The sequence below is a fragment of the Pinus tabuliformis genome, chromosome 6, assembly GCF_031772625.1.
Source record: "Pinus tabuliformis cultivar Carrire ecotype Pingquan chromosome 6, CPIR1, whole genome shotgun sequence".
NCBI classification, from domain to species: Eukaryota; Viridiplantae; Streptophyta; class Pinopsida; order Pinales; family Pinaceae; genus Pinus; species Pinus tabuliformis.
The window spans coordinates 447,832,880-447,845,566 of NC_142292.1; positions in this window are offsets into that span (position 1 = coordinate 447,832,880).

Sequence of the window (12,687 nt, forward strand, 5' to 3'; positions counted from 1 at the left end):
CTATCATTTAATATTCGGTGTGCACCCTGCATTTAATTTCAGTCTCCTTTTATAGTATGGGTATTAACCTATTTGTGATAACATAGTTTCTTGAGCTCTCCCAACTGTGTTTTAAATTTATTTCTTTTGTTTCCAAGCACGCATCTTGCTACCTGAGTTGTCTCATCTTCATGGGATTTCCCAACTGTTTATTGCAAAAAGTATGCATGACACAAAATTCTGGAGCAACTTTAAGAAGATATTTCATAACAGTAACATTATTACTTCAAAATGAATGTCTGTCAATAGTTAGTGGCTTCTGAGATTTATTATATTTGACATGAAATACATATACGATGTACAATAAGAATTCAAAAGGCTAGAATACCAACACTATGCGAGCCCTATTATGACCAGCGTTTGCAACAAATCTTTAGGGCACCTCGTAAAAGTAACAAAATTTGATCTCTATTATAGTAAGATTACAGGATTAATTTCCTTGATGATTTGATTGGTCTTAGCTGAGAACCATGGATGAATTCCAAGCTAAAATCAGGATTTGAAGCAATAAGCACAAAAGGATGAAATTTTAAATGTTGACGATTTAGAAAACTGCAAATCGAGTTGGATAAACATATATTCTATATAATGAAAGCGATTTAACAACGGTAGTTCCCTTTTAGCATATTATATATAACACTTATATTTCATCTTCGGTAGTTCCCTTTTAGCACATTATATATAACACCTACATTTCATCTTTGTCATATCCTCGTCGGTCTTGGGTCAGTGGTCATTCAATACACTTCTTCAAGTATAACGATAAGTATTCTCTTACATTGAGAATGTCTGAAGATCGTTTGAGACGAAACCGTAATGGATCTCGCAATTATCAAAACATTCCTTTTTCTCCATCTTGGAATGATCATGAAAAGAAGTGGACGGAAATGGAGGGCGCGACCCCTCTTTTCCATTGTTCATAATCTGCATAAATGGAAAGGAAATTGCCACAAATAAGAACCAGATATGAGATAAATAAAAAAACACTATCTCTTGTGAACTAAGACGTGTACCCACGTCACAAGTTGCCTCAAAATCAATCACAACGAAGTACTGAAAATCTTGGAGTTGAAGTTCCTGGGTATTCCCTTGAGGATGCAGTTTGAAAGGTAGTTGTAGTTCCGGGGCATTCCCTTGAGGTTGCAGTTTAAAAGGTACATTCTGAAGACTGCTTCATGATGGCACCATGTAGTCCCAATTCGTTTGACTAATAAGTCCCTGCTTCAATGTATGTGTTGGGTACGTATGAAAACTGAAAGCTTGTGGAAAGTACGCAGGGGCATCTGGTACACTCAAAGATATTGCCTTTATATAACCTTCATTGAAAGGTAGTACATATCCATGGGGATTTAGTACACTGTCAGAATCTGGTATGCCACATGAAAACAAATCTCTCTCACTCTTTATTGCTGTGCAAACTCCAACAGTGCCATAAAAGTTAAAACCTGCAATTCTATTTGGTGACCACATTATAGGAACCTCATGGTTCCTCATAATTTGTTCTGCATTATCATGGAGAAAAAGTTAGAACACATCAGCCAAAAAAACAATTATTTAATACTGTATATTCCTAAGTCTAACCTAGTGACCTATCATATCTTTATGTTTAGGCTTGTAGATGGGAGTTTGGGTATCACATCCTTTTGATTTTTGTTAGTCTGCTTTTGTGGGCTGTTTTGCATTCTCAACTTTGGATTTTGAAGGTGTTTTTTTGGAAATTTTGGCTTTCCTCTGAGTGGTACTCGGTCTGGCAATTAGAGAACTCTGGGCTTGTCTCTTACTCAAGCCTAGAAAACTTTGACTTATCCTTTTATATTTGTTTACTCAAGGGATTCCTTTCGGATGTTTGCTATGTATACTCCATTAGGGAAATTATGGGAGCTTTGGGATATGGATTACCAGGAAGTTCCGTAAATGCACAAAGTTTTGTGAAGGCATGAAGACTTCATTAACAGCAATAGGACATTTATATTCTTGGTAACATCTAAGGCCCATGAAAAATGAGCATCAATGAATTAGAACAAAATGGCTATTAGATAAAAATAAAAACAATACAATTCCAGAATCTCACAAAATAAATAATAAAAAGAATTTGACTCGTGCAACACTTGCCAACTTCCGTTTTCCATTTTGAGTGTAAATTAAGATTATAGAAGTGCTCAGAACCACTTATGTTGCATGCTTCAAGACATCCTAAATTAAAACCTAGGTTAACAAAGAAAATCCTCCATAAGCTGCATACATATGATAAGTCAGTGCTCCAAGTACTCTGGATGTAACAAATTTAAGGATGTTCAATTTAAACTGGTGATTTTTGGCAAATTTTTAAAGTCGTGAGTGATCTAATTATAAATTACAATTTACTTGCATCAAAGCAAAGCAAACAAATTAAAAAAAACTGAAAACCTGCAGCATTGTACATTGGGTGCAAAGAGGTAAACCTTAAAAATCAAATAACTACAAAGCTTTAAACAGTCTACAGTAAAACGGCATGCATCTTAAGCTCCACTAGCCAGAGCTAGCCATAGACTTGACAATCCATAGATTCAACCTACTATCCATCACGAGTTGACATAAGAAAATAAGTGATATAAATATACGCCGTGTGAAAAGCCTCCCATCAAAATTAGGAACAAAAACTGTAACTTAATTTGATAAAAATTAACTTTTGAAATATAGGCTCAATCTTAACAGTTACTGTCTCAAGCAGAGCAATCAATCTGCTAACTTATGAAAAAACAAGCAAAACTTTTGAGAGTGCACATCGTGAAAACTTTGGTTGGCAGAATGAGGGTATTAGCGCATAAGACACGAAATAGTCATTATTTGCAATTATTTACCCACCAGACATGATCATAATGAGGAATCTCTAAATTTGCTAAGGCTCCTCACCTGAAAAGCGATTATACATGACATAAAAATGATTTGAAGTATGAGATGATGGCACGAGTCTGGACACTACTAATAATGTTCAAGTAACCGTGTGGAAGTAAGTGTGATTGGCAGTTTTAGAATAGGGCAATCACAGAAAGAAACAGCAGCAGCAGTACTAAAATCAAATTACCAAATGTGCCTCAAATTATGGACAAGGAGGCTGCTCTTTCACTCTATAGGGACAGGGCAACTAGGGTAAAGTGGAATTTCAACTAAAGGAGGATCTGGTTATGATGGGTACCTGATACATTTTCTTTCTAATCCTAACATACTCATCCTAGTCTACAATATATCATGTATTTTTTAAATGTATTATATTAAATTGCATTAGTACATTTTGATGTTGAACAATGGATGTATGTCAAACCATGCACCAGGCCTCAACTTCTCCAATGGCAGGAAGCAGACTGGGCAAGGTGAAAGTCTGGGTGATTTTGACCAAAATATGCCCATGTCATAGCAGTAGCTTAGCCAAAGGAAGTGCATCAGGTTAATGGTTTTCCCTTGAGCAATGTTGCTCAAAGCAGGGATGAAGCAGGTCTATTTTTTGGAAGCAAAGCGTCGGAAGTGTTATTTTCCAAAAATCGTCAGAAGCGAAGCGTCTTGTGTGTGTGTGTATATATATATTATATATTTGCATTTATATTAAAAAAACATCCAAAATGCCAAATTAGTTGTAGAAGATATGAAAACATGCATATTTGTACATAAATCAAGATAAATATGGCATCCATTGTACATCAATGATTAATTATTTAAGAATCAACCATCTAGAATCTAGATTCCTCTCCTCTTGTCTAGTTTTTGCCTCTAGTTCAATTCTCTAGGGATATTAGTCAACACTGCCCAATTTTGATCAAACGTCTTAATCCAAGCCTTATAATATGGTAGAGAAAGCTTAACGTGCGTGATCAATGATTTTGACTTGAGTGAAGGGTACACTTTTGCTAAGGCCATGGCAAAGGGGTTCAACAATCAACACCAAACACTGGGATACATATAGGGCTTGGTGCTCTTGATTAAATGCCAATCACCTATCCTCATACATGATATAATCTAATGAAATGCCACAATCCCGTTGATCCTGAAATCCAAAAAACTGTTAAGTCTGCTAAATTTTGAATGGGTTATGAAATTCTATATTCTCCATATGAAGTCTGATGAGGTTGGAAACACTCTCAAACATAGTGAGTCATGTCATGGTAATGTTAAAAATTTCTAATCAAGTTTAAAAGGAGGCAATTACAAAAAGAGCTATTATATTAGTAGACATGTATCTAATCCCATGTCAATAACACTATATCATGGGGCCAATGCCTGGAAGAAAAACAACTACACTTTGGCAATGTACGAAGACCATAGTAAGGCAGCAAACTGCACACCTATTTTTCAAGCATGTTTGAGTGAATTTCAAACTACTAACACCCACTGAATATGACAGAAACAACAAAATTCTATGACATCTTTTGAAATGCATTACGGCCATTAATAAACACCAATTTGAAAAGGGGCACAGCCTTCATCTTCTAAATTCCAACACATGAAAAAATATAAGTGGCCAATAGGACCTTATACGACTGTAGTGTGATTGCTAAGAATGTGCGACCATCAACATTTGACGATAGAAGATGATCAATTCTTATATTTTTAGCATAGAATAGACTGATCCATCGCTCCACTAATAAATTGGCCTTTCAGCTTTGAGGCATGCATGAGATTCCAGAGTAGAAAGTACTTTGGCTAGATGGTAGAAACAACAAAAGAAAGTTACTCAATGACAAGCTGAAAGGTTCATCAAGCATATCAACAAAATGCATCGATGGGTGGAAGTGGGCATTGCAGAAGACTCAGAAGTATAAGGAATCTCTTGATAAGCAACGAGTCAACCACAATATTAAGCCAAAGGAAAAGAATGGATGAAGGGATAGAATTTTAAATTGAAAACAAACTAATATGGACTATTTCAAATTCTGAATCAAAGTGGTAAAAGTGCCTTCAAATTGGATCTATCACAATACATAGTCATTCTTCCATTTTGTTCAGTGTGGATAAACTAATTGTTTTGAACCATCAATGTTAGATGTATCAACCTTTCAAGAAAGACACCATTCTACAAGTCAGGGAGAATGAACCAAGAACAACATGCAATAAATATACTATATTCAAAGACAAGGACAACTCCATTGAACTAGCAAGTGGTTTCTCGAAGACCAACTCAAGTCTCAAAAGAAATTCCCTCAGTTGGTGGACCAGATGATGGAGGAAGACTATCCTCAAAAACGAGAGGTTTGATCTCTACCTGATTGACGTGAACAAGTTCACCAGCTGACCTCAACAGTGAGCTGACATAACCATGCCTTCCTTCACCCCTCCCCTTTAAGAATAGACATTTGCAATTAGAAATTCCCATTGACCAATGAACATAATATTTAGAAACATTGTCTACTATCTTCTCCCTCTTTTCGTATTTTTGGATTGAATGTTATCTATAACAGTGATGATAATCCCTTTGTACGCTTAATCGCAACTACTCTAATTAATCGCGATTGGAATATCTCACATCCGTTCAAAAGAGGCAGGGGAACTAAAAGTGGTTGCATATTCTCTCATCTTCAACCTCCCTGTTCTCTTCACCCCCCGAAGATGTCATTATCAGGAATGATATCTACAAAGCTCCATTCTAATTTTTAGGTTGCCCATTTTAGGCTTCTTGGTCTTATGTTGACTTCACACTTTGAGAAGATCCTTCAAATTCATGCTAGCCATATAGTTCATCTCGATGATCCTCAACGTCAGGGCATGTTCTCAAAAGCAGAAAGCAAACATTGTCCATCACATTTCTTGTGAGGAATGGGTATGTAAGCTTTTGACCCTTATGGAAGGCAGAGACTGAAGAGAATTTTATCTTTTTTAAGTGCTCAATCTATTATATCAAGATGCAATATGATTTCCCTTCCAAGGATTTGAGGGAGTTTCCATCCATGTTTTACAAATACTTCGATTGGAGATGTTTCAATTTGCTCCTCAAAGAGGTGGTCACCTTGAAAACTCTCTTGAGTACAATGAAAACTGCATATATTATTTTTTTACTCCCTACAATGAACGATGATTGCATGGTTGCTGCTACTACAGATATTACACCGATATTCATGACAACAGTCGTAGAACCACTAGACATTGCCCTTTCACAATAATTACCCAGAAGTAAACCTGTATTTGGAGACCCAATCTGTAAAGAAGAATAGGCCCCACTCAGTTTCCATTCCGTCATATAGGACCATGCTGTGATCATATTACCTCCTCTGCGTCTTCTTGGAGGAATTTTCAATTGAGGCAATTCAACTCATTGGAAAAAACATACTTCCTATGGGCTTTATATGGTAAGAACTAGTTACCTAGCTCTAAATAGACATAGTGGTTCTAAAGAAGTTTCACTAGTTAAATAAATCATGATGAAATTCCATGGCTACGCACAGCCATCATAGAGCAATACTAAGAGGGCTGACCTCCTAGGAATGAGTGATATTTTCTTTTCATTTGATTATGATTTTGCCCTGAGGGCTTAAACATAATACTATGTTTATTTTAGGCACACACATTCTCACCACGTCTTCGGACCCAACCACTTACAAATTTCAGATCATCACGCTGTAGAGTACAGTGATGCTCAGCATACAACACAGCCAATGGGATGTGGTCATTCTGGTTCCTCTGCAGACCATGACCCAGGCTACATATTTCGTCAATTTGTACCAAATTTTGATTTCTGATAAAACGACATGATGACTGAACTTGTGGGTGGCTGATACTTCCTCATCATAAGAGGAAGCCTAATTATTTAAAATGCTCGTCAAACGAAAAATTAGAAAAATCATTTCTGCATGATCTACAAGGGCCAAAATCAGAGAACATGACACTCCAAACATCAATCAGAGCCCATAAATTAAAAACAAGGGTTTTCAATATCTAGTCATTTCTTCTTGAATTGAATAGTAATAAAAACGCCTGCTCTGATTTTTCGGAACTATATACCCAACCCAGATTGTTTTATATTCAGTTCAAGGCACCGCACCATTTTTCATGTATCAAACTTTCATTATGATACTAACCCACTTGAAAAAACGCATACTCAATTAATTGAGTAAATTACTGACCTCTCGGAGCTTGATCAATCATGGTTGCAGAAATTGTGATCGTTGATGCATTCGCTCTACCTTACCAGTAATGTGTTTGAAGGCGCTATACCAAAACAACTTGCAATGAGCAGGCACAGTCTTCTTTAGGTTGATCTATCGAATAAACGTTTCAATGGAGAAATACCATGGGAATTGGGCAACTGGAGCAGTATTTCAATGACTTCATTTTACCAAAATCAACTCAAACGACGCATACCCTCATGAAAATAAAACCCAAGAGAGTACTATTGACGTCTCTACTAGAGAAAACCCCTATGATCGGTCAAAGAATTACATACCTGAATATTTTCACCTGGGAGCAAATATTTTAGAATTGAAATGAGATTCCAGAGTAGAAAGTACTTTGGCTAGATGGTAGAAACAACAAAAGAAAGTTACTCAATGACAAGCTGAAAAGTTCATCAAGCATATCAACAAAATGCATCGATGGGTGGAAGTGGGCATTGCAGAAGACTCAGAAGTATAAGGAATCTCTTGATAAGCAACGAGTCAACCACAATATTAAGCCAAAGGAAAAGAATGGATGAAGGGATAGAATTTTAAATTGAAAACAAACTAATATGGACTATTTCAAATTCTGAAGCAAAGTGATAAAAGTGCCTTCAAATTGGATCTATCACAATACATAGTCATTCTTCCATTTTGTTTAGTGTGGATAAACTAATTGTTTTGAATCATCAATGTTAGATGTATCAACCTTTCAAGAAAGACACCATTCTACAAGTCAGGGAGAATGAACCAAGAACAACATGCAATAAATACACTAGATTTGAAGACAAGGACAACTCCATTGAACTAGCAAGTGGTTTCTCGAAGACCAACTCAAGTCTCAAAAGCAATTCCCTCGTTTGGTGGACCAGATGATGGAGGAAGACTATCCTCAAAAACGAGAGGTTTGATCTCTACCTGATTGACGTGAACAAGTTCACTAGCTGACCTCAACAGTGAGTTGACATAACCATGCCTTCCTTCACCCCTCCCCTTTAAGAATAGACATTTGCAATTAGAAATTCCCATTGACCAATGAACATAATATTCAGAAACATTGTCTACTATCTTCTCCCTCTTTTCATATTTTTGGATTGAATGTTATCTATAACAGTGATGATAATCCCTTTGTACTCTTAATGCAACTACTCTGATTAATCGCGATTGGAATATCTCACATCCGTTCAAAAGAGGCAGGGGAACTAAATGTGGTTGCATATTCTCTCATCTTCAACCTCCCCGTTCTCTTCACCCCCCGAAGATGTCATTATCAGGAATGATATCTAAAAAGCTCCATTCTAATTTTTAGGTTGCCCATTTTAGGCTTCTTGGTCTTATGTTGACTTCACACTTCGAGAAGATCCTTCAAATTCATGCTAGTCATATAGTTCATCTCGATGATCCTCAACGTCAGGGCATGTTCTCAAAAGCAGAAAGCAAAGACTGTCCATCACATTTCTCGTGAGGAATGGGTATGTAAGCTTTTGACCCTTATGGAAGGCAGAGACTGAAGAGAATTTTATCTTTTTTAAGTGCTCAATCTATTATATCAGGATGCGATATGATTTCCCTTCCAAGGATTTGAGGGAGTTTCCATCCATGTTTTACAAATACTTCGATTGGAGATGTTTCAATTTGCTCCTCAAAGAGGTGGTCACCTTGAAAACTCTCTTGAGTACAATGAAAACTGCATATATTATTTTTTTACTCCCTACAATGAACGATGATTGCATGGCAGCTGCTACTACAGATATTACACCAATATTCATGACAAGAGTCGTAGAACCACTAGACATTTCCCTTTCACAATAATTACCCAGAAGTAAACCTGTATTTGTGTTGAGGCCTCGAAAATCGCTGCATCAACATCGGGGATAACCACCTGGTCCGGACCTTAGTACAGCTCCTTTTGCGTTTGGAATAGTGGCTCCGACTGGGGATAATGGGACCAGTTTCCCAAAAAAAATGGATAAACGGGATGAATGGATAATTTATAAACTGAGCTAGCGATGAGCGAATCACTAAATCTATTGACAAGAATACAAAAACTATGAACTATCCCGGGAATCTATTGAGCTTTAAAGTGTAGCGTTTGATGGTCTGTGTCTAAAGACAGGCATATAGATGACTCCATCTAACAGACATAGATATTAATTCATTCAAGATTACTGTGCCTAAATAGTTAAGCAAAGCGATTAAAGCGATATTACCACACTCATCATTTATATTATCGACATATACATGATTAAAAGGAAAGCATATCATAAAACATCCAATAGTGGAAAGAATGTAGAATTGTTGTTAACGCGCATGCATATAATCAATAATAGCAAGGATAATCAAATAACAATTCACATAACAGGAATGAATTCAGACATAGATAGAAATACCATATGAGCTGTATGACACTCCCGATATCAATCGCTACTTGTAATTCTTCCTTCAACGCAGAAACATTCTCAACAAAGACAATAGTGCACAATTGCATAAAAAGCCTCCTTGTTGAATTAAGAACAACTGGTCCAGTTTCATAAAAGAATTTTGACTGAAGCACAATAGTGCAAACTTTAGTCTTTAAGTCTGGTACAAAACTTTACGACCCTTTCCAAAACAATGAAAGGGTCTATAAATATTAAATTAATCTAAATATCTACTAAACTGAAATCCTACTAAATTGGTATCAATAAATCTTGATCCTATTTTCCTCAGCGATCTGGCAATCGGCGACATGATTCATCAAGTAGGCTGCTTGCCTTTAAATCTGAGCTGACTTATCGCAAGCATTGGCTCTACTTCAGGAGGTTTGTTGAGGCGCGAACTGAGCTGGGTGGCATAGGTGGCATCCTGAATATCGGGAATTATATACCCGATCGCATCTGTTAGGCACTTAAGGGCAGATCTCTGTGTATGCAGCTTAATCAGGAAGAGCCAATATGCTTCCATGGTTAAACTGTTAATCCCAGTGATTAATCTCCCTTTTTCCTCTAAATCAGGATAACATGATTGCTCCAATGTGTTTGTTGTTGTCAACTTTCCTGGTGTACATTGGGAAATCATATTTGATAAGTAGAGAGTGTTGTTAACTAGTTCAACCAGATTGCTGGAAGTTGATTTACATCTTGAAGCTGCCCTCTCTGCTTTCATCATCTGAGACTGCCATTCTGTGAAGAGTATATCTTTATGTGTTTCTAAGATTCTGGGCAAATTTGCTGCTCTTCCTTGTTCAGAATCTTGCCAGTCAAGAAATGCAGCTATGATTTCTTCGGCTTGATCCAATTCATTCCTGGCCTTCTCTACCTGCTGATTTATGGATGTCGTTAATTCACAGAGTGGCTCTGCCTGAGCGATTTGTTGACACAGAATCCTAATTTGAGATATTAATGCAGTGTTTATTTGTAATGCTTCTGCTCTGAATTCAGCCACTTGTGGAGCGCCCTTTATCTTTTCGAGCTATGATGACAATTGAGCGATTTGCTCATCCTTTGTTTTCATCGTTTGCTCGTTTGCTGCCCTTAATTGTGCCAATGCCTCTGATAATTCTTTCTGTTTCTGGATTGCGCTTTGGTCGATCCTTTGCTTTTCTGCCTACAATTGCTGAGTTAGTTGACTGTTCATTTGCTGTTGTGTCAACAATTGCTGCTCTGCCTTCTGCTTTGTCTCGGCCAACTCTGCCTGTAATGCGAAAATTTCTTGATCCTTGGTTTTCAGTAGAAGACTTACCTCAGATGCCTTATCGATTGTCGCTGCCGAATAGGCTCCCGCATACTGCGACAGTTTTGTCAGGTCATCAGAGGGGTCGAATTCCTCCTTCCAAACCACGCTACCCGTAACAGTTTGCTCTGGGAAAAGGGGAGGTTGATCAATCTTCCTTCTTTTCCTTTGTCGTTTTACCACTGCTTTATGCCTCGGGCTGTAGAAAACATCCAGGGGAGGAATATCTTCTACCTGGAGAATGATTTGGTCAGAGGGGTCTTTTGGTATTACCTCAACATCCTTAGAAATGGGTGGGCCGCTGGTTCCACTTAGAACCTGAGGTGAAGTGATGTCCTGTGTATCGTTTGTCTTGGAAGTGTCCGTATCCTTGGAACATTCCAACCCACTGATGATAGAGTGAAATTGCTTCCATTCCTGGAGCAATTTAGGGTCAATATGAGTATCTATATTGACATCAATGGTGGTTTGTTTTTCCTTTTTAGTTTGGGACTCCTTCTGCACTTTTTCCTGCTCTCTCTTCAACTGTTCCTCTTGTTCTCTCTTTTGCCTTTCCTCATGCTCTTTCTTTTGCCTTTCCTCATGCTCTTTCTTTTGCTGTTCCTCTTGCTCTTTCTTTTGTTGTTCCTCTTCCTGTGCTCTCTTCTGCCTTTCCTCCTGTTCCTTTGACTGTTGCCGACCAGGCTCGCTTGATGATGTCGCCGGGGTTGTTGCTAGTAAATCTAGAGGCAGAGTTTGCAACCTCTGTTCTCTAAGTTTATTAAACTCAATCAACCCTTCATCATTATATTTCATTCTAGCGAATTCTCTAGCCTGACCTATTGATTCGGCTGAAATGAACAGATCGTCAAACATATCTTCTTTATGCTCAAATTTTGTCAATTTGGCCTGTTCTAGTGCATTATAGGCAACTTTCTTTGGATCAAATGGCCTATTTGGGATAGTCGCTAGAGTTAAAGATTGAATCTTTGTGGCTTCCTTTTCTGCATGTTTGAGATCATGCAGGGTATAGACACCACACCTCAAGGGAAAAGAGGGCCAGCCCCTCTTCTTTTCTTTCTTGAGAGTCTGTGTAACACTCTCAGCCGTAATCTGATAAGCGATTTCTCTTGCTAACAGTTTATCTGGTATGTACAAAGGGAGAACATGTGGGTTGGCTTGGCTGCCGAAAACTCTTATGTAGGTAAATTTCTCCTCTCCAAACCAACTCCCTACCGCTGTTAAATCAAACGAAGCTTGATAGGAAATCTTGGGAATGGGTTTATCAAAAATAGAATAATAAATAGGCAACATAAAGCCATTGCAGATTTGGTACAGATGGTGCTTGTAAGAGGACTTCCATAATTTCTGATGGTATATGTGGATAGTCGTGGGATCTTGTGGCGTCCACCTCTAGCCGAGCACGGGAAATTCAGAATTGAAACATAATGTATCTAAAATATATGCACTGTAATAGAATGGGGGAATTTTCCTTTCAGAGATGACAGTCTGATTTCTAAAATCAAGAACAGCTTTGGCTAGTTTATCTGAGAGAATAGTGGCCCAATCCATTATTTGACTGTTCACTGCAGCTTCCATTAAAGGAACCATCTCTATGGTGAAATTAGAGGAGTCATGCAATCCCCACAATCTACACATCATTATTCCAGCGTAGCAATAAGGAGAAGCCAGGGAATCAACTGAGTACTTACCGGAAGATTCGTGTTTGTGCTTGGCCGGATTTTGTCTCCAATCCCGGATGGGTTCGGATTCAACTTCATTTTCATTTTCGAATTTCTCCAGGAACGCCTTATTGTATATCTTCTCTGGCTTAGGCAAA